Below are 22,677 nucleotides of genomic sequence, written 5' to 3' on the forward strand. Positions count from 1 at the left end.
ATCAAAGTTCGCATTGTTGATCAGTTATTAGAATTCAACCACCATTGTTTGGACTGTCTCTCAGTCACACATTTTGTAACTGTCTCTCAGACTATACACATCGTACTGCACGCTAGTGCTAGTTCAACAAGTGATGTCAACAAATCAGCTTATTCAGATAATTTAGGTAATTTATTTATTTATTTATTTCATGAATTTAGCAGACAGTACTCATATTATTTATATTTTATAGTGGCGGGAAAAAGTCTAGCACTGGCCTTGAAAGTGACACTTAACCACTTACGAGGTATCATTATTAAAAAAATATATTGATAAGGAAAAGGTTAAATCTTGGGCGTCAGCAAAAATCACAATAGAGAACAAATGGTTCCAAATATTTCATCATTTTGAAACAAACCATGTTCCATACAATAAGGCACTAAAAACTGTGGGATACGTGCTGTCTTTACCAGGAACTAATGCTGCGACTGAACGTGTTTTTTCTACGGTAAATAAAGTGTGGACATCAGAAAAATCACAATTAAGTGTTGAGACTTTGAAAGCCATTTTATGTGTGAAACATAATCTAACAAATTCTTGTGAAAAATTTCATGACCTTTTAAATGACAGCAATCTACTAAAAAAAATTCACTCAATGAGAACTATGCCAAAGAGTAAAATAATACTATACATAATTTTTTAATGTATTATATTTGTAAATTGTACTTAGGTTGAAATTTAAAAAATATATTACAATACTATTTTTGTGTTCTATGAAAATTTTTGTTGCTCCATATAGACCAAATTTTTAATTTAGAACCCCCGAATGTTAAAATCTGATCACCTTATAATTGTAGAATATAAATGTCTTAACACAATAACTAAGAAAATGACATGAAGGCTATGTTAACTAGTTTGATGAAAATATTTCAAATTGTATATAAAAACAGTACACTGTACCCCATGATAGTATTAATATACACAGCTATGATTTAATTTAAAAAAACAAAAAAACAAAAAAACTGAGGTTCCTGGGCAGCCCACTCCCCAGCCTAAGGCTGAGACCTGAGAAGTGAGAGGGAGATAGGGCCCGGGGCTAGAAGCCTGGCTTATCACTACCCCTCCTCCCATTCCTTCTATATTTGGTCCACAAGCTGCACCCTCAAGTTCACTGCCCTCCCAGGCTCCTGCTTGCACACCTGGAAGATACGCATTGCGATGTTGGAATAGACTAATTGTGAATTCTTCCTAATCTTGAGCTGAACTCTGCTTCCCAGAAACTTCTCTCCCCTGGCCTAGCCTTATCTTCTGGATTTACAAGGAGGAATCCACTTCCCCCCTACAGGGAAGAAAAATTCCTTTTATCTGTCCAGGAGGATCAAAGTGGACTCACACCTCTCTCCCCCACAGCCTTCTCTCCTATCTTTCTGCTCACTGCAGTGCAGACCCAGGGGTGCTCTCACTGCCCCACAGACAGCACTCCCTCTTGTACCTCCTACCATCCTGCCCCTACCTCTCTGTTCTGCCCTGGGACACTCAAGATCAGTCTTCCAGGTAGCTCAGAGGGCGTCTCCTTGGCAGGCTTCCCTCCTCTCCCAGCAGGGGCACTCCCTACCCACCTTCCCACAGTGCTCCCCAGATGTCTTCATAGTACAAGGGACTCAGTGTAGCCTGACATCCTCTCTGTTCTACACCCCGAACAGAACCAGAGTTTCTCTCGGGAAGGAGCTCATCTTTTCCATCTTTGTACCCCAGGCCTTTCACAGGGATGAACACTTAGCTGGCTGACTCAGTATGTGCTGACTAGATGAATGAATAAAATCAACCTGAGCGCCTACCCATTTTAATATGACTAGAACCCCATAATAGTTTTTATTCCAAGTCTTAGCAAAAATGGAAAAGAAAAAGAAAAGAAAAATGTCTGGGCATATTTTCTAACTCAGAGAGCTGTAGGAGGTAACTTGGGGAACAGTAACCCTATTTATCCTTCCCTATCCATATATCCACCATGCCTCCCTGAGGACACAGGCCCCTGAGCTTTCATTTTTCCATGACCACTCTCTGAATTCTCCTAATTCCCTCCTGAGGGAGGACTCGCTGTTCCCATTGAAAGGTGAAGACCTCACTGCTATGTCGGTTGCCCAGAGTCTATGCCACTGAAAATGGCCATGTGGACCTGTGTGCTTGTCCCCCAAAACCCCCTTTTCCACAGCACAACCTGTCTCTGAAATGCAAGGCACAACAAAGAAATTAGCAAAGAAGTAATAGGGGATGGGAAGGCAGCTGGGGACCATTTGGATAAAAGAAAACTAATAACAGCTAGAGGAAGATGTCTGATCAAATGTTTTCTTTTCTTTTTTTATTATCTCTCTTTCCTTCCTTCCTTCCTTCCTTCCTTCCTTCCTTCCTTCCTTTCTTCCTTCCTTCCTTACTTCTTTCTTTCTTTCTGACAGAGTCTCACTATTTTGCCCTTGGTAGAGTGCTATGATGTCATAGCTCACAGCAATCTCAAATTCTTGGGCTCAAGCAATCTCCTGCCTTTGCCTCCTGAGTAGGGGGACTATAAGAGCCCACCAGAATGTCCAGCTATTTTTAGAGACATGTCTCGCTCTTGCTCAGGCTGGTCTCAAACTCCTGAGCTCAGGCAATCCACCCGCCTCAGCCTCCCAGAGTGCTGGCATTACAGGCGTGAGCCACTGTGCCCAGCCTATCTTCTTTTCATCCCTCTTTTAAAGAGAGTATAACAAGACAGGGAAAGACTGAATGTTCAAGAGAAAGAGCTGAGTAGATAAAAGTTCAAGGAGGAGGCGGGCACAGGCTAGCTTGGAAGAGAGGGAGGAAAGGACAGTGGGCCTAACATTTCTAAAGCATCAGCTGGAGCCAGAGCTGACCCTCCCGGGCAGCCCATGCTGCGGGCGTTGCCACCTGTTTCCACAAAAGGAGCTGATGGGCAGAGGGAGAGAAGAGGGGCCAGTGGCTCCAGCGAGGTGGGAAAGCTGGACAGTCAGAGGAGGGGAGACATGGTGTTGCTATGGAGGGTGATGCTGTCAAAACCAAATGGCCCCTCAAATAGGAAAGATTTGCCATCTGACCCTTTATAGAAAATGTGTACCACCCCTTAGGCTGCATGAAGGCTAGGATCACACCCTACTTATCTTTTCTTCCAGGCCAGTGCCTAAAATACAAGGATGTCAACAGATATCAAGAAAATATGAATAAATGAATGAATGAATGAATGGGAAATCATGAGCTACCACCTTTTGTGGCAGCATGCTTATTCTCACTAATTGTGAAGAAGGTGCAGATTGTAGCCCCTTTAGAGCAAGCATCACATCCTGCCATTTTAATACCACCATTTAAATAAAAGTGATGACTGGCAGCCACCGCAGGAATATTTAATACAACACCTTGAATTTCTGACACTGGCCTAATTTTATAGGCCTGGTGTTTCTGTCAGATGAAAGCTGTCAAACTACACTGAGATCCCCAATTATGCCCAGATTCAGCCAAAGCCACACTTTCAACTTGACTCTGTGTTCTTATAAACTAAATTTTCCAACTTAGCTCAGCAAAGAGCGCAGTGAAGTTTTACGTATGTGTGAGCTGTTTTATAGGTGCACATATTGGCTCGGATATTGGCAAGGAGACCCGCTGAGAATCCAGCCTGGGTCTGAAATATGATACGCCTAATTATAATAAGAACAATGGCATTGAAATCTGACAGATCCCGTCTCTGTGGAGAACCAGGACTGGCCGGGCATGAGAGAGCAAGAGAGCTGAAGGTTCACACAGAAAAGGCTGTGAGTTTGATCTGTATACTCCCACCAGCCTCGCGGTGGGGGGGTGAATAAAATGGGATTTATCCCCAGGTCAGGGGGTGCCACGGAGGGGCCTATGCCTACTGCCTCATCTGCTTTCCCACACAATGAGGGGCCAGGCAGTTTCCAGCTTCAAGGGTCAACTCAAGAGGGTCAGACAGTCTGAACAGAGATTTTTTTTTCCTGATAAACGGGGAGCAAGAACTCAGCCTGATGATCCATAAAACAAAATCAGAGCGTCCAACACTTGCTCCTTTGCTCCGCATGACAACCTGTGATACAGGTACGATCATCTCCACGGGGAGATGGCTGAGGGCTAAGAAGGCTGAGGGGTGAGGGGGGTGAGGGGGCTGAGAAGTAAGAAGGCTGAGCGGGCTGCAGGGTGAGGGGGCTGAGGCTCCCGGAGATGAAACAGGCGATCTGCACCCCGAAGGTGGGGGAAGGGGGCGGGGTGGTGGCTGCAATTCAAACCGCAGCCTGTCAGAACACCAGTGCTACACCTTGTGTAAGCTGGGAAGGGAGGCAGAAGCATGGGGACATCCCACACACAGGATATTTAAACCCCAACCTGAGGGAATAGGGGGCAGGGGTGCAGATTCGAAAGGCCTTCCAAGGGTGGCACATGGGCTGGAGGAGGGAAAGGAAGCTTCCTGGAGGAGGTGACCCTTGTGGGGCAGGAGGCTCAGTTCTGGTCCCTGTGGAGGCTCACATGACCTTGTCACTCTGCATGTCAGGGTAAGTTATTCCGAGTGCCCTGCCCATCACCAGCGCTCAGTTACTTGTCAAGGTCACTAACTGACTAACAAATATAAGTAACATAGGGATTGGTGTCTACTTCTCCACTGATGAAGTGAGCCCTGTTGACCAACCACTACCCAGAGAGAAATGATGGTTCTGCTCTTTAATTCTGGCCCCAGTGGGCCCCCTACTCTGTCCTGGGCCTCACAGGACTTAGCATTGGGCCTCCAAAGATGGCACTCAGCTGTCGCAGAAGTGTCTGGCTTTGGATAGTGGCAGTAAGCCCCTTACTTTTAAATAATCCCACCATCCCACCTAAGCTCCAAGACTAAAGAGGAAAGAGATGGGGTTAGATGCCCAAGGTTCATGGGCCCAGCCACTTCTGGGGCTACACCTCTGAGCCAAGGATAGCTGCCATCTGCTTCTCTTGGTTCTTGGCTCTTCACCCTTATGGTACCTGCAGCTGGGCCGAGCATCAGGCCCACCCTGGAGACTCAGAGCCCGCCTGCACCTGGCTCGGGTGCTCCTGCTTCTGAAGTACTGGCAGCCAGAGAATGGGATCGGCACTAGGGAAGGGCGAGGAGGGAAATCTAAATGGGTATTAGGGGACTGGAAAATCATTTGGTGAAATGTTCCTAAGCTTTTTTTGCTTAATACCCAGACATTTCAGAGGCTCTGTGTGCTAACAGCTTTTGATTTATGATGTCTTTATTCTTGCATCGTATTTAAGCCAAATTATGAAAAGGTAACAAGAGTAAAAAGAGCCCTTTTAAAATGCTTTGGGATTTGTCATGAGGTCCAGCCATTTCTGTCGATCTTTGCCACCACTTTGTAAAAACGTGGGCTCTGGGTGATGACAGCTGAGTAATTAATTGCTGTTGGATACCAGCCCACAGGCATCCCCCTCCTTCTCTTCCTCCCCCTCCTCCTAGAAACTTTGTTCTCCCTCCCCCAGACCCCAGCCTCTGGCAATACCTTTTAATGGCCCTTCAGGGCCAGGAGGAAAACTCGCCTTGGGTAAACTTGGGGTGGGGGTGGGGGGCAGGTCTCACTCAGGTTCCACAGCACAGAAATTCCCAGGACCTCTAATTAAAATGCCTACAGTGGAGCCAATATGCTCCTGTGTCATTGCTCGGGGGTTACAAAGCTCTTGGTTAACGCTGAACACAAATTAACAAAATGCTGCGTCAGCCTTTCTTGTCCCATTACAATGTTATCGTCATATTTATTAGCACAATCCCTGTAGGACACTGGTGGGGATATCTGAGAAGTGAGTTATGGCACGCTCCTCGGCTACATGAGGATGCTTCACTATTCCCCGCCCCACACACAAACTTCCCTATTTGCGCTCACAGCAACTCCCTGGAAGACAATCGGCTGGTGTGCTTGTGCTGGAAGGGGGCTATGCTGTCTCCAATTGTAATTATCTTCCATTCACACCGCTGTAAAATGACTAGGTTGTTGTCACTGCTTTTATTTCAAAGAACAGTTCTATTATCCGTTTACTAAAATTTAACAACCTCCAGCACTTCCATGAGTTAATTACAGTCTGAGGGGGGCATAAACACAAACTTCACTGATCATGTTGTTCTAAATCACATTAACCTAATTGCTTGATATTCAGAATTAAGTTTACTTTTGTGCATCTTGTGCAATTACTCCCCACCCTTGTGTTGGTCTGACTGCCTGCTTCCACCTCCTCTGTAGGAGATGCACTTTTCCCAGAGGAAGAGGAAAGCTGAGGGGGAAAAATCCCTCTCTGGAATGTTTGACAAGGAAGGAAAGATACACATGACTACCACCATGCACAAAGGAGGCAGTGACAGCGATATATACCCCAACCTCTTCCTTCTCCCTCCTGGTCCTCCAGAAAGATACTCTCGGATCACACAGCCAGAGAGGGTTAGGATCTAAATACCTTTATATACATGTAAAGGCAGCACTGAGGAAGTCTGTGTGGAGAATCAGGGTCCAGGGAGAGTGTGTGGACTGGGTCTTGGAAAACAGTTTCGTAACATGGAGAAATCAGAGAATCAGGATGGGGGAGATAAAACGAAAAAGCACACAGGCCTTCAGAATGTATGAGGAGAGGCAAAACGCTCACATAGCCTTTTCATTTCTATTTTTCCATATGCTTTTTATTTGGTTTGATTTCTATGTATTTATGTTTTCGCCTAGCTGACACCTCAATTTCAATTTTTGCATATGTTTTATAATACGTATAATGCATCAAGATAGCAATGTGTATGTAATCTGTGAATATACATATGTTGGGGACATATACTCAAGAATGATTTATAATTAATTATAAATAAATACATTCACTGAGATGATATAACGGAGAACACGAGCAAAACACTTGGCAGCCATTAATGTACACAATGGAGTCTGTCTCAGATTTCTTAGCAATGGAGTGTAGATCAGTGCTAGGATTTGAATGGTCTTGTCCTCTCCAAAATTCATGAAACTTAATTCCCAATGCAGCAACATTAAGAGGTGTGGCTGTGTAGGTGACTGAGACAAGGGGGCTCTGCCCTCATGAATGTGATTAGCACTCTTAGGAAGGTAGAAGGGGATCCCTTCTTGGCCTTTTGGCTCAATCTTAGATCAAGTGGGGGAAGTAGAAGGGAGTGCTCTCTCTTGCCCTTCTGTCCCTTCCCCAGGTGAGGACACAGCAACAAGGGTCATCTTGAAACCAGAGAGTAACCCTCACCAGACCGCTTTGATCTTGAACTTCTCAGCCTCCAGAACCCTAAAAAATCAATTTCTATTGTTTATAAATTACCCAATATGAGTTGTTACAGCAGCACAATCAGGGCCAGGCATAGTGGCTCATGCTTTGGATCCCAGTACTCTGAGAGGCTGAGGCAGGTGGATTGCTTGAGCTCAGGAGTTCGAGACCAGCCTGAGCAAGAGTGAGACCCTGTCTCTACTAAAAGTAGAAAAGCTAGTCCGGTGTTGTGGTGGGCACCTGTAGTCTCAGCTACTCGGGAGGCTGAGGGAAGAAGATTGCTCTAGCCCAAGAGTTTGAGGTTGCTGTGAGCTATGATGACGCGATGGCACTCTACACAGGGTACACAGTGAGACTCTGTCTCAAACAAACAAATGGACTAGACAATCAGATCTGGGTCTTAAAAAGGTAACCTCGGTGCAATGTGCAAAGTAGGTTAAAGGGAGGAGAAACTGTGGGCAGAAGGCCATTGAGGCGGGCCCCCCTGAATAGAGCTAATGAACCTCAGCAAGGGCAGCCAAGCTGACAGAGGAGGGGGTGCAGGAAACGTTTTTGAAAACAGCATTCGTGAAGACTTGGTCAATTTGAAGGCAGTGGGGTGAGGAGAGTTTGGGATTCTGCAACTGTTATCCTGGATAGCTGGGAAAGCAGTGATGCCTTATATGAAGACTAGATCAAGGAGAAGGAGGGGACATGGCGAGGGGGTCAAATGGTGGGTCAGTTTGGAAATGTTGGGTTTAGGGCTCTTGTGGAACAGGTCGGTGGAAATGTCCATTTGAACAGCTGAAATTCTAAACTGGAACTCAGGCAGTGGTCAGGCAAGTCCTCAGGTACATGACCCCTGACCTTATCATCAGTCCCCTCTCTGTCCACACACCCACTGATCCATCAGAAAACACGTGGGCACCTCGCTATGTCAGGCACCACACCCTCACCATTAGTAAGCAGAAGCTGCACCAGGCTGAGAGGGCAGAGCCCTGTGTCGGTGTGGGCGCTGGCCTCTGCTCTGGAGGCACACACAAAAATCTTGCTGTGCTGTGCGCTCGTTCAGCAGCACAGGGACAAAAGTCGGAGTGATACAGAGATCAGCATGGGCCTACACAAGGATGACACACAAACTCATGATGTCCCAACCCTGAGTGGTGTGAAGGAGGAGGCTGCTGCTATGAGGTAAAGACCCCAAAGCCAAGGGTGCTCACTCTCACTCTTCTTACTCTGGCCATCCCCACACTGGGTGGGGCCCAGAAGTCCCTGGAAATCTTCACTCAGAGGCATCAGGTGGAAGGCATGTGGATAAGAAAAGTCACCAGGAAAATCACTGATCCAAAGGCAAGCTGTTTCTCTTGATGCTTCCTCTCAAAGCCTATGATGTTGCCCATGACTGTGACAGACTGAGGTCAAATTCAACTGACACCACACTACCAAATACCCAGGAGTGTATTTGAGTCACATGTCACAAATAGTACATTTCTAAACTTCTCCTTTTTCCATCCTCACATCTTGCCCATCCTCAAATTAGGGTGTCTAAGAAAACTTTATGGGCTAAAGTTGACAATGGCTCTGGCCTGGGACTCAAGAATGCAAGACTTTTGTACCAGCCCTGGCACTGTAATTGATACTGCAGAAAGCCATTTAATGCTGGGCACCTTGGTCTTCTTGCAACGAAGCCTTGTAACCACCTCATGTGATAAAATCCAGCACCTCTGAACATCAGAGTTTTAAAATTCAGACCACAATAATTATTATTCATTTCAACATGTTAATCTCTCAAAAATTGAAGGAAAACCCCAGGTTGAAGAGTTCAAGAAAACTTAATTAAAGGGACGAAAGTTGGATTAATAATTTTCATTCAAATAGAATCCCTATCCTCAAGAATCTCTCTCCCATTTGGTTCATAAAGCTTCTTAGGACAGATCGTGACGTCTGGAGGGGAGGGTCTTGTGTCCATCCCACTGAGAGAGAGAGAGAACTGAACAGTGGGGGCTGCTTAGCAAGCATAAGCTCTAGGGGTGCTAGACTATCAGTACAACATCACCACCACCAGCACCTACCCACCCCCTTGTTGGGTTTCCCTAGTTTCCAGGATTTTGTGAACTTGCACAGCTGAGGGGCGGGAGAGGGGGGGTGTTGTGTCAGTGAGTGGGAAAGGAAGAGGTAAGTAGAGATTTTAGTTTCCCTTTAAAAGGTATATGGAGACATTAGATCCCCTCCTCTGCCCTGGGAGAAAGCTGGAACCTTTGTGAAGTCCCTTGGCCACCTGGAGTGAGTGCAGCAGGAATGTGACCAACCTAACTTCAAAGAAATGCACGTGTTTGCTAAGGGCTAAGAGGCACAGATAATGACAGTTTACAGAGAAATGGAGGAAAACAGATGAAATGCCAAAATAAGCACTGTCAAACACTGAATTGTGTGTCCCCCTCACCCTCAAAAATTCACCTGTTGAAGCCCTGTCCCCAGGGTGACAGTATTTGGACACAGAGCCTTTGAGAAAGTGATTAAAGGCTAAGCCATGGTGCTCATGCCTGTGAGCCTAGCACTTGGAGAGCTTTCTGAATTAACCTGCCCCAGTTCTCTTTCTAGTCCTGCTACACTAAAACATTCAAGGGGTGGGGGCAACAACACGTCATACTGGTTTGCAGCACTTTACGTCAGCTGGGGGCTGCCCCAGATGCCCCCAGTCAAAAGGCGCCAGCCTAGAGGAAAGATGTGTCTTCTTCAGTCCCACTGACGCGCCTATCACTGATTTTCTCATTAAAAGAGGCCAAAGAGGCTCAGCGCCTGTAGCTCAGTGAGTAGGGCACCAGCCACATATACCGGGGCTGGTGGGTTTAAGCCTGGCCAGACCTGCTAAAACAACGATGACAACTCCCACCAAAAAATAGCTGGATATTATTGTGGGCGCCTGTCGTCCCAGCTACTTGGGAGGCTGAGGCAAGAGAATCGCTTAAGCCCAAGAGTTTGAGGTTGCTGTGAGCTGTGACTCCACAGCACTCTACCAAGGGTGACATAGTGAGACTCTCTCAAAAAAAAGAGGCCAAAGAGGTAAAACTCCTGACCTAAAGACTTTTTATCCTGCTTCTAGAAGCAGTTTGGACATAAATTCACAGAAAGTAAGTTGTGAGTGAATGAAATTGATGATGCCACACAGCAGCATCTAAAAAAGAGGGGCCCAGGAGGGACATATCCAGCTTCCTTCATGGCTGTGAGACATGGCTGTCCTAGCTCCTGTGCAATTGGATCTTACACATCCCAGCTCAGCTGTTGAGCAGTTGCATCTGTGTCACCACTGAGCAGGACGTAACATTAAATAGTGAGGCAAAGTTTCCAACAACTCTGACTTTCAGGACAGACTTTCTCCCACTAGAGGACCAGGCTTGGATGACATCAGATCTGTGTGGGAGCCAGCAAGGAGCCTGAAATGCAGAACTCTGAGCAGCCTGGGGCAGTCGGTGTGGATTGCTGAGAAACTCCCTCTCTTCCAAGACTGGAGCTAGAAATCTAAAGGGTGGCTCAAACATCCTCAGCACCAAGGTCCTAGTCACCCCTAGGAACGTTTTCTAGTATCTGGTTGGAAAATGAGAGATAATCTTCCCTGGAGACATGAAAAAGATCAAAATCTCACAGTGTCCAGAGAGGAACTGGGCAATACCATTCAGGGTTTCTGCACCAAACCCTCCATAACAGAGACTAGGGCTCAAAGCAGTGATTACCAAACTTCAGATCCAATAACACTTGCAATATTTGCCCTGTCTGAATACGCCCTCTAATGGTTAATTTTGGGAGAGGGGGCTAACTTTGTCGCCCAGGCTTTAATGCAATGGCCCAATCACAGCTCATTGCAGCCTTGAACCCTGAGGCTCAAATGATCCTCTTGCCTCAGCCTCCAGAGCAACTGGGACCACCAGTGCATACAACCACATCTGGCTAATTTTTAAATTTTTTTTCTAGAGGTAGTATCTTACTATGCTGTACAGGCTGTTCTCAAACTCCTGGGCTGAAGCAATCCTCCCACAGTGCTGAGATTACATGCATAAGCCACCATACCTGACCTCTAATGGTTAATTGCATGTGTCAACTTGATCCGGCCAGAGCATGCCCAGGTATTTGTCAAACAGTCTGAGTGTATCTTCAAGAGTGCTTTTGAATGAGATTAACACTTTAATTGGTGAACTGAGCAAAGCAGATTGTCCTCCCTAATGTGAGTGGGCCTTGTCCAATGCAATGAAGGCCCAAAAAGAACAAAAAGGCAGACCCCTCCTCCTTGAGTAAGGGGGAACTCCTCTTGCTGGACTGCCTTCTGGCTGGGACATCAATTATTTTTTCTGCCTTCAGACTTGAGCTGAAACATTAACTTTTCTTGGGTCTCAAGCCTGCTGGCTTTTGGAATGAACTATACATGGACTTTCCTGGGCCCACAGCTTGCCAGCTGCAGGCTTAGGACTTCTCAGCCTCCATAATCACGTGAACCAATTCCTTACAATAGTCCCTTTGCGCGCATGGGCACACACTCACATTCTATTGGTTCTCTTTTTCTGGAGAACCCTAACATACCTCCTGTACTATTAATATTTAACTGAATCTTTCAGCGGCCTATGTATTTTAAAAATACAAATTTAAGTGCAACTTTGTCATACATAAATTCAAATCACATATTTATTGTCAAAAAGATAGCTATAAAAAACTAACTGTGAAATTACATACACACTTATTAAAATAGCACTCCCCCCGAAAACACACTTTTTTGTTTGTTTGTTTTAGAGATGGGGTCTTGCTCTGTCACCCAACCTAGAATGCAGTGGCACAATCACAGCTCACTGTGCAGCCTCAAACTCTCAGCCTCAAGCGACTCCCCCTACCTCACCCTTCATAGATTGCGAGGACTACAGGTTCATGCCACCATGCTCAGCCAGATTCTTCTTTCTTAGGCATCAAAAAATAATAATAATAATACATAATACAACAGGAAGAGTACTGTTACTGTGTGTTGTAAGTATTGGCTGCTGCATTAAAAACTACTTCATAGTAGTAGTTTGCGACTACTACTTTGCGACTTGTTGTTTCTCGTCATTTTGTGGGTCAGGGATTCAGGAAAGGCTCCCCGGGGCAGGTTGTCTGTGGTCCACGGCGTCAGCCGGGGTGTCTGGGACTGGAGGCTCCACTCCCAGGATGGGTTCTTCACCCCCTGCGTGGTGCCTCCGTGCTTCCTCCCTCTTCCTCCCAGTGTCTCATCCTCCAGAGCCTCTCGACTATCTTCTCTTTTACCGCGAGGCTGCAGTTTTTAAAGAAATTCGCTAGCAAGTATCTTCCCAGAAGGCAAAAAGTTCCCCAGAATTTCTGCCATCATCTTTGAGAGGACGCTGCAGAATGATCATCTAGGGAAGTGGCAAAGCAGAGCAATCTTCTTCCTAAGCCACAATGGATCGGAGTGTTTGGGAGGTGGGAGAGAGCAGAATGAGCGGCTGCTCTGCTCCACAAGTGCTCTGCAGGGTGGGAACGTCCTCTGCAGACAGGCATTTTGGAAATGTGTTAGTGTTGGCCTTCTGTGGTCCAACCTTGGGGCAGAGTGGGCATTACTGGTGCTTAGAGAGCAGAGGCCAGGGGGCCTGGATGTCCTGCAATGGCTAGAGCAGTCTCATAAAAAAAAAAAGAAAAAAGGCATTGTCTCACCATACAAAAATACCCCGCAGTTCTCAACCTAGGGCTTACTTCAGTTTATGTATAGACAACAAGGGGTTCCTATTCAGCTGTTTTCCAGGAATACAGTTAATGCATAAATCAAGGGAAGATTGTTCTCTGTTTTGTTCAGAGTTCCAAGACTTAAGTACCATTTTGGAAAATCATGTCACCAGCAGCAACAGCACCTGGTGTTACCTAAGTCACCAGCTCCCCCCAGACCTAGGCTATGTTGAAGGGGAGGCCCACACCCTGCTTCTCAGGGCAGGCGTCAGCACCTGGCCACCTCACTGTGTCCAGACTGGGCACCTGCCCTGGAAGCAGAGATGAATTCGTTTTCATTCCTCTTTCTATTTTTTGGTTATGATGTTATATTACATTTCCTTAAAGTATGGGTGTGGGTGGGGTATATATAGTATTTTCTGGGAATTTCACCTCAGGATTGCTAAACAGTATTTAATAAAAATGGGGGTTGAGACGGACAAGACTGAGAGCCCACTGCTTTAAAGAAGTTTACTGTGGCTCAAAATGCCTTTCCAAGTGGAAACGCCAGGGAATCATTTCCTTTCTGGAACCTGCCAGACCTGGAACAGCCCAGCCAGGCGGAGCGGGAGCAGCTGGCCCCGAAGCATGAAAGAGCCCTTTCTCCGCAGCCCTCACGGGGAAAGGACACGGGTGCCCCAGTCCCCTCCTCAAACTGGAGAAGGAAAGATGCAGAGGATTTCAGGCGGCCATGTGGCCTTCAACAAGTAAGCCTCACTTTCTCCATCTGTGTGTTAGAGATAAAAATAGCTTTTCCTGTGTTGACTTCCTGTGTGGGATAAACAAGACAAATAAAATGAAGCCTGTCAGGGCTTCCCTGAGCAGAGAATGCTTGATAAGTGCAAATGCGTAGTTAGCACTTATCATTTATGACTCCCTTGCCCAAATACTGTTTCTTTTCTTTCTTTCTTTTTTTTTTTTTTTGAGAGAGAGAGAGAGTCTCACTCTGTCACCCTGGGCTAGAGTGATGTAGTATCACAACTTACAGCAACCTCAAACTCCTAGGTTCAAGCCATCCTCTTGCCTCATTTCCAGAGTAGCTGGGAGTACAGGTGCTCTTCATGAGGCGTGGCTAGTTTTTCTGTTTTTAGTAGACAGCAGTCTTACTCTTGCTCAGGGCGTTCTTGAACGCCTGAGAACAAGCGATGTATTCACCTCCCAGAGTGCTAGGATTACAGGTGTGAGCCACCACTCCTGGCCCTAAGTACTGTTTCCTTCGAACCACGCAGCAGTGGGAACTGATAGGGAATACCAGGGGGGTGGAAAGGTTCTGGGAAGCTCAGGACATTAAGGTGCTTGCCCTGGGTCACACTGGTAGCCATTAGACTGGCTTTTCTGAATTGGAATCCAGGTGGCTCCACTTAGATTTATTCTGGGCAGCCCTGTGCACCAAAGTAGACTCAGGAGGAAGTTGTTACTGGAGAAGAAAGTTGGGGGAATTCCTAGTGGGTGGGGTGAACATGTCTTTGCTACCAATTGGAGCGCCCTTACAATGGAAGTATGGAGTCTACATTTTTCAGAGACACTAAGGAAGGGTTTAAGCCTTGGCCGGAGGAAGGCCTTCAAACCCATTCCATCTAAGAATCTGAGATTCGCTTAGAGACCACATCTGGGAGGACAGGTTTGTGCTTTTCACTCTTTCGTTGGATGTCAGATCATCTCCCACAAGCTCATTATTTTGGTTATAATTTTAACTTTCCAGCTTCCTGAGAGGAGAGAGCTGGCTGGAAAATGTTCTGGGACTTCAGTGGATCCCTGGAGTATAAATTCTCCTTACTCCATCCTAAATCTGTTCTCAGGGATGAGAAAGAAAACGCCTGGAACCTGACCCGCACAGAGACATTCCCGTGTTCTGCTCTTATACTTTGTGGGACAACTTATACAAGCAGAACGGCTTTCTACTTGAAGTTTTTTTTTTTTTTTTAATAAAAAACTTGTCCCACAAAATACACAAGCAGAATACAGGAAATCTCTGCCAGAGGGTGGCTTAGTTTGGCTCAACTTCTCCCGGAAGCTCTGTAACCTACTCTCCCTGCTGTTAAAAATCTATAAGGACCAGCTGGGTCTTTGGTCCCACAGAATTTTTTTCCCCTTTAGGCATGAAAATGTCAAATAGAGTCATAAAAACAATGACATAACCTGTGCCTAGAAATGCCTATTTTTACATCATACTCCCAGTTTATTCCACACTTACCCTGGTCTCCAGCCAATTAATAAGGACACAGCTTTTCAGCACTGGGCCTGAACAGAGATTGGGGCTGCCTCCAGGGAAATGAGTAGGAGACAAACCTCTGTGAACGGACTTTTGTCTTATTCTGTTATCAGAGCACCTTTAGTCACTTTATTCCTGGCTGAGTTCCATGCCAAGTAACCACTAACTGAAAGGGAAAGCCCTAGAAGGAAAGAAGCATTGCCTGTCCTTGACCCACACACCTTCTCCCGCGAATCACCCCCCCTCCCACAGAGTCCCTACTTACATCCCTGGAGAGAGTTTATATCACCTGGTCTCATGAAGGCGACACACAGTTGTACAGCTCCTCACTGTGGAACCAATTAACCATTTCTACATCAGGCACCAACATAACCCCACCCGCTGTTCGCCCTCTTTTTTTATGTTAAGTCTTTAGTATTAATTATGTTATAAACATTCACAACAAGAGCTGTGTTTTCACACCGTTGGGGGTGATTTTAAGTATTAAAACCCAGTTTTTTTCACTGTTTCTATGATTCATAACTTGCACCCCAATTTTAAGCTACTGGCAGCTTTCTGCTTGAAGGTCTTTTTTCATAAATGTGGTATTGACAGTGATATAATCAAATATGCTTCAGCGTCTTTTTGGCGTTCAAAAGGGAAAAGTCCCAGTACAAAGGACAATGCAGGGATGGCCATGGTTTTGGCCCCTAACTCTCAAGGCAAACTCCTCCAGCACAGACCAACGGCAACAGCATAAACCAAACCTTGCTTGAACCTAACACATGACCACAGGTTTCTCACGATTGAAAAATGACAGAAATCTATTCTCACAGTGGAGCTCTTTACTGATCAGTAAACTCAATGCCTCACACAACACTGGTGAGTTCTTCTCTTGAGGGAATAAATGGCATGTCTTTTTTTTTTTTTTTTTGAGACGGAGCCTCAAGCTATCCCCTGGGTAGAGTGCCATGGCATCATGCTCACAGCAACCTCCAACTCCTGGGCTCAAGCGAGTCTCCTGCCTCAGCCTCCCAAGTAGCTGGGACTACAGGCGCCCGCCACAGCGCCCGGCCATTTTTTGGTTGCAGCCATCATTGTTGTTTGGCGGGCCCGGGCTGGGGATTCGAACCCGCCACCTTAGGTGTATGTGGCTGGCGCCTTAGCCGCTTGAGCCACAGGCGCCGAGCCAAATGGCATGTCTTAATAGCTAATTGTTTGATAAAGCCTTGGCATCACCAGGACTCCCCAACAATGAGGGCACTGGATCCAGGGGACTGTGAAGGAAAGAGGTCAGCCTCTTCTTTGGAAGGCCACAAAGAACGAGAAAGATTCGGAAAGTCCTGTAATAGCTCAGAAGTGGTGAGGCCCAAAGGAATTGTTTAAGTTACGTGACCTCCAAATCCTGTCTCCAACACCAAAGGCATGAATGCCCCTGAGTTGGCTTTCACCTTGTGTTTTTCTCTTCACTTCTTCCTTTCCTCCTTCACCAAGGCAAAAGCTGCCTGTCAAAATAGGATTAAAATGCTGAGGCAGCAACAGGCTGACTGGAAGGCTGCATCCAAGGCAGAGCCTCCGACCTGGCCTCTCGGAGCGTTCCAGCCGCCTGGTGGAGGGCTCAGGGCCTGGCTCTGGCCACCAGGGAAAAACACACTCCTTAGTGTTCAACCCTGGTTTTCTCATCAGAGCGATGATGTCCCAGGATGACCTGTGGTCAAAAGAGGAAAGGAAAAGAGAAAGTCTTTTCTTCAACCCAAAAGAAAAGTCCTGTAAGGTCTATGAGCTGGGAGCCGTGTGCTACTCATAGCTACTGTAGATCTTCTCTGAACTTTGCCTGTGATACAGGTGACAGTTCAGTCCTCACTGGAAGGAAGAAGGAACAGCCCTCCTGTGTGCTTGGCTTCTTTACTCGGTGCCACTTTCCCCAGGCTGGAGTTAGACCCAACTGGGAAAATTCTTTGCTTTGCCCAGCTCAGCATTAGTCCCCAAGGTAAGTACCCATTTTCATGAAAGGCTGTACATTTTTTTAGAATCACTTTCCAGCCCTGAGTTTCTGTTCAAAAAGAATAAGGGCTCTTGCTATATAATGATTAGCACAAGAAAAGAAAAAGGACATGGGCTTTTGTTACCAAATATCCAGCTCCCCCAAACTGAGTCACCATTCTAGGGCTAAGCGTTGGTTCAACATTACCACCTTTCAAAGCGTAGTGGTGCCGCTAATTTTCCCTGACACATTAATTTCCCAGAACAGCCAGCTCCACTCCTTGGCTTCTTGGTCTTGTGCGCCTTATGGAAGTAAGGCCACTCTTCAACTCAGCCTTTTTCTCCAAAGGCTGCTATAGCCTGGCTGCAGGAACGTGCAAAAATCGTTCTTGAAAATTAGCAGTGGTGGAATTGAGTTCCGTTACCAATAAATGCAGATGCCAAAAAAAAAAAAAAGTACATCTGCCGCCCACAAACAAAAACGTAGATAAATGTGTCTGAGTTGATGGGAGAGCCCAGAGGAGTGAAGGTAGTTCCAGACTACTGGACTCCCTGCACAACACAACTGGTGCAACTGGTGTATAGTAACAACGCCCGAGAAATCTGCAGTGTGGATCTCAGGACATACGCCCATGGCCTCAGCGTCAGACAGACTCAGTGCAATGACTTTTCAGCCTAATATAAACTGAGAGAACTGCCGCTGGGTCGTAACTTCCTTTCTGTCCTAAGAGTAGCTTGAGAAGCGATCATCCCAAGGAGCAAGAGGTGTTTTATCTCCTCTGTGGGAGCGAAGGGCCTCCCCTGAGTGCTGAGTGCTGAGTGCTGATTTATTCTAGGACGCCCAAATTCTCCTTGCTGCTGGTCACGCCACCTGCCCGAAGGCAAGGATGTTCTTGTGACGTGTTTCCCCACAGTGGAAAGCCTCAACGCCAGCGTCCCGCCCTGGCTCGGAGGGCAGCAAGGATACCGCCGGAAGAATCCAGAGGGCCCTGGCTTCTGAGGGGGCGAGGAGCCCCTTCTGGCCACTGTGGCCAAATAGCAGTGCCCTCGAGGGGCTGTGCCTGAGTGTCACCCACTAGTGACCAGCAGCGCTGGAAGTGGGGGTGTCTGGGAGGGGTTGGTTTGGGGCAGGCCACTCTGAAATGCTGACTGCTTGGTGCTTCAGCAGACATCAAGGTGTGTACGTGAGAACGAGCTGCACTGCGAGGCTCTGTGAGAAGGTCCAAGATGGCCCCAAAGCTCCGCTTCCTCCAAGCTCGGCATCTGACACACGCAGTGAGAGTTGGCAGAAAGACGAAGAAGGAACCAAGATGAACGCAACAATGAGACACGCTTAGCACCCGTGGGCTGCCGGCCACAGCGCTCACACTCCGCAGGGGTGTGCGGGCAGATGCGGGGTCGCCGCTGCGACTTACAGCAGGGACCGGAGCAGAGATGCAGCGCAGTGACCAGAGCGCGGGGCTCTCGCGAAGGCAGAGGGGGCGGGGCAGGGTAGAAAAGGAAAAATACAGAAAAAGCAAACGGCACCCTCGGATGCATCCGGACGTTCCAAGCTGCTCCTGTGACCGCAGACATTTTACTATGATTGGAGCGACCCTAATAGCCTTTGAATCACGTTGGAAAATGTCACATTAGACGTTTGAATTAAAATCCAGTAGGTTTGCCAAAAGACCAATTGTTAAAACCTGGCAGCATTCCAGAGAACTTACTAGGCTGCATACTGCCCGGGGCTGAAAGAATTGCTAATTCCAGAGAAAGTTAATTATCACCTTATTGATAAAAGGGTAATTTTTAAAGCATGTGGTGTGGCTTTTGTGAGTCATTAATTAAAATTTAGAGTAATTTACTAGACACCCTGGTGGCTTCTGTTAGATTATATCTATACCAAACGGTTTGATTTTCTCCCGGGGCTGTTGTTAATCTCCCTCTTTCTTCACCTGTTTGCTTTTGAAGGCAACAAAGCCATAAAAAAAAAAAGTGTGTAAAGCTAAAACTAGTCTTTTGGGAGATTGCAGGATTGAGAAATAAGGTGTCCAAGGGGACATTTTTTAAAAATGCACCTTCTTAGAAGTGTAAGATTTGCCCACCAAAGAAAGAAGGTTGTGCGATCACCCCAGAAGGAATTGCTTTCACAAACTTCATCCCCAAAATGTTAGACCAGGTTTTATGATCCTTGATAATTAGATTGAAAAAGGGTCCTCTCTCGTCTCCTTTCCCTTTCCCCTTCCCCCCATTTCATCCCCAAATAAGACCTGAGGGGTCAATGGAAGGATTAACTGGAGGTGAGTGGAATTTTAAAGCTCCCAAGGTTGGGGGGGGGGGGAATAGTGTCCCCTCCCACTGTGGTCAAGACTTGCAGGGTGTGGTGAGCACAGCCCAGCTCCCAGGAATCCCCCCATGTGATTGGGTTTGGAGGTGGGGCACAGACTTGGGGAGAAAAACTGTTCCCCAGACCTCCAACAGGGCCCCCAGGAATGATTTTCCAGCCCCAGCCACCACCTCTGCACGGACCAAATGTTGCTCTAACGTGCCCAGAATGAAGGATGAGTGGATGTGTGCATGATGATGGGTCTTCGGGCCACGCAAAATCATGAACAGAAAAACTACGAAAAACCCTAAAATTTAACTCCCCAGATTCACTTAAAGGTTAGTCCTCTCTGGGCATTCCTTATGAGGATTTCAGAGAACTTGGGTTATGTTCCCTTAAACTTGTTGAATTTAAGAATTTGAGACCCAAAACCTAGATTGAAAAAACACAAATAAAAGTCACCCCAGGATGAAAGGTTTAAGGCAATGTGGTTGTGGTTTTTCCATCATTTAAAATTTTTTAAATTTAAAAATACTATCTTTGTACCTTGGGGTATTGCTTGAATTTTTACAGTAGGCAGTGTTTATTCAACGTTCTCAAAGCAGGGTGTCAGTATTTGGGTTTGGGTTGTTTTCTGGCGGCTTATCTGCTCTGCTTACCTGTCTGTTGGAGCACAACGGTCACCCTCCGCCCCAGGAGCCTGAGAAGCAGAAAGTGAAACTCCTGCTGCTGGTCTCCCTAGCCTCGAAAACACAGCCGCAGAAGACAAGAAATAACGAAAAGCAGTTTACTCTTGTTTCTCTGATTGCTTTGTCTTTCTATTACTGAGTAGTTCCCTTTTTTTGCACCAAAAATAAAAGTGATTTTGGTGGCACAGGGAAAAAAATGGAAACATATCAAACACAAAAGAATTGGATTTTTGTGCAATTTGTCCCTTTCTTATAATTCCACAAATCATGTAGGCTGATAAATTTACCAAAATATACTAGCGTTCCTCCACATGCGTAAAGAGCTAAAGAAAACATTCATGTTTTTTAAAATCAGTCACAAATATGCTTACAAGGGAAAGATTTTGAAGCCACCAAACAACTTCTAAAACTGAAGGCTCTGCGGTGACGTTTTGTTTCGACAGTCACTCAGTCGGTACTAATTGTCCAGGTGGTCTTCACCCACGCAGCCTCTCATTTTCCCAGGCTAGCTCTACCAAACCACACAAGAAGCACTCCACACAAATACCGTGCCCCCCAGGTGATTTGCCATACCCAGAATTCCTTGGTAGTTATTTTATTTGTAAGCTTTCACTTCCTGTGTTCTATTTTATTAAAAGAAAAAGTATTGAGAAAAAAAGCAGCTATGTCCCCCTCTCTCCCAAAATAATTCCTCTGGTTGAAAGTGAAGAAAAACAGAATCCACAACAAAAACCTCCATCCTGAAGCACCTGCATTACTTTCTCAAGCTCCCCCTGTCTCTGAGTCCAGCTACAAAGCCACTTTCTCAGAAAGCTACTGATTGTCTAAGAAGTACCGTCATGGAATCCAGAGACAACACAATGAGCTACCTCTCGTTCACTGTCACTGACAGTGGAGAGAACTTTGGCTCAGCACATCAACTGTCAGCAAAAGGACTGAGCAGCCTGCAGCTGAGACTCACGTGCTGGTCCTGTCCAGCCGGCAAGCACCCTGGATGGGACACTTTGTGCCTGGGGGGACATGTGGACTCTGACTCAAGACACACAGTGCTCCATTTGGGAAGGAGGTGACTGTATTTGAACTTGGGAAAACTGCTTGGAACACTTAACAGTCACCTGTTCCCCTTCCCAAAACTAAAACCAACAACTAGCAATAATTACTATTTTCATCTATGCCTGGTAACTTAGCCAGCACAAAGACGCGTGAAACATTCCATCCGGGATTTTCAAAATAAAATTCAGTTAAAAGACATTTTTATATGTTCATAACATACCATTTTTAATAATCAAATTTTAGATAAATATTTTTTATCCCAAGGCATACTACAATTTTTTTAATTAAAAAACAAAACAAAGCAAAATTAACTCAGGGAGGGTGGAGGAGGGGTGAGTTAGACAGTTATTTGAGTCCACATTTAGAAAACAAAATGACTTCGTACATATTTAAGTGCAGGGTTAAAGAGTAATGGATGTGTACGTAACCGAAATTCATAAATTATATAATTCTATGCTACATCTTTTCCTCTGAGATCTGGTTAGAAAATTAACCATTGCATTTTGCATAGGAGGAACTAAAGTTTACCTACTGGGCTCAGTGGTTTCGGGGCAGGACATGCGCGCATTGCCATAGACACAGGCATGCAACCCAGAAAAACTAAAACAGGTAGCCTGTCATACTGACTGTTAAAAGAGAAGGATCCCATGTCAACAGCACAGCCTTACCTACAGCTGTTCACCAGAGCCCTGATCAGGTTGTCTACCAGGTCAGGAGTGTTGACTCAGAAGACAGATGACTTTCAGCACATGCGAACCGAGTATTACAAAAGCTATCTTCCACCGTGTGTTAGTAGCTCACAGTTAGTCTCCAGCAGCCCTGCTCTCCGGCTGCAAACATCTCATTAGACTAATGCATTCAGCACAGCAGAAAACTCGATTTACCATAGCTACAGCAATGAATTTCCATTACGATGACAGCTTCAACCACATCATGTCCGGAAAACCAGCCAACCACTGGCTTTTAAAGAACACACACATTTTACATGCAGAAAACGAGGTTGGGGTGTGTGTGTGTGTGTGTGTGTGTGTGTGTTTCTCCTGTTTCCTTCCTCCTAGCAGCCCAACTAAGAGAAATGTGCGGGGGAGCTGTTTTTGTCGACATGAGCTGCAAGGTAATGATACTTCTGCTTCTTTGGTACTTACGTCCTTGTAATAACCTGAATTATGTCACAATTGTCAGAATGGGTGTTTCCAACATTTCAGTTTTCATTACCCCTCCTCTGTTGCCATAGAAACCAGACTGTAACATCATCTCTTTGTCCCAGTCCTGCAGCAGTACGGGCCAATGCTGGGCTTAGGAGATATATTAGTGATCTGAGAGAGTGAATGTTTGACTTTGGATGAATAAAACAAAAAGAAATATTGCAATGGCATCATTGTTCAGGAGAGGCTGTGCATTTGCCAGAGCAGCGTGCTTACCCATGGTTGCACGTATTAACTCTTCAGCTACCTTCAACATGTGTAAAACCA

At 46.1% G+C, this 22,677-nt stretch overlaps 1 protein-coding gene across 1 annotated transcript in view; it reads right to left on the minus strand.

The window, feature by feature from the left end:
- Nucleotides 1-22,052, minus strand: part of SCML4 (Scm polycomb group protein like 4) — a 117,697-nt gene extending 95,645 nt beyond the window's left edge. The window contains exon 1 of the mRNA XM_003781577.3: nucleotides 21,874-22,052. The gene's annotated coding sequence lies outside the window, so the exon portion shown is untranslated. The remainder of the gene's footprint in view (nucleotides 1-21,873) is intronic.
- Between the last annotated feature and the right edge of the window lie 625 nt (nucleotides 22,053-22,677).

Source organism: Otolemur garnettii, unplaced genomic scaffold (assembly GCF_000181295.1).
Source record: "Otolemur garnettii isolate 467f Iridium unplaced genomic scaffold, OtoGar3 scaffold00002, whole genome shotgun sequence".
NCBI lineage: Eukaryota > Metazoa > Chordata > Mammalia > Primates > Galagidae > Otolemur > Otolemur garnettii.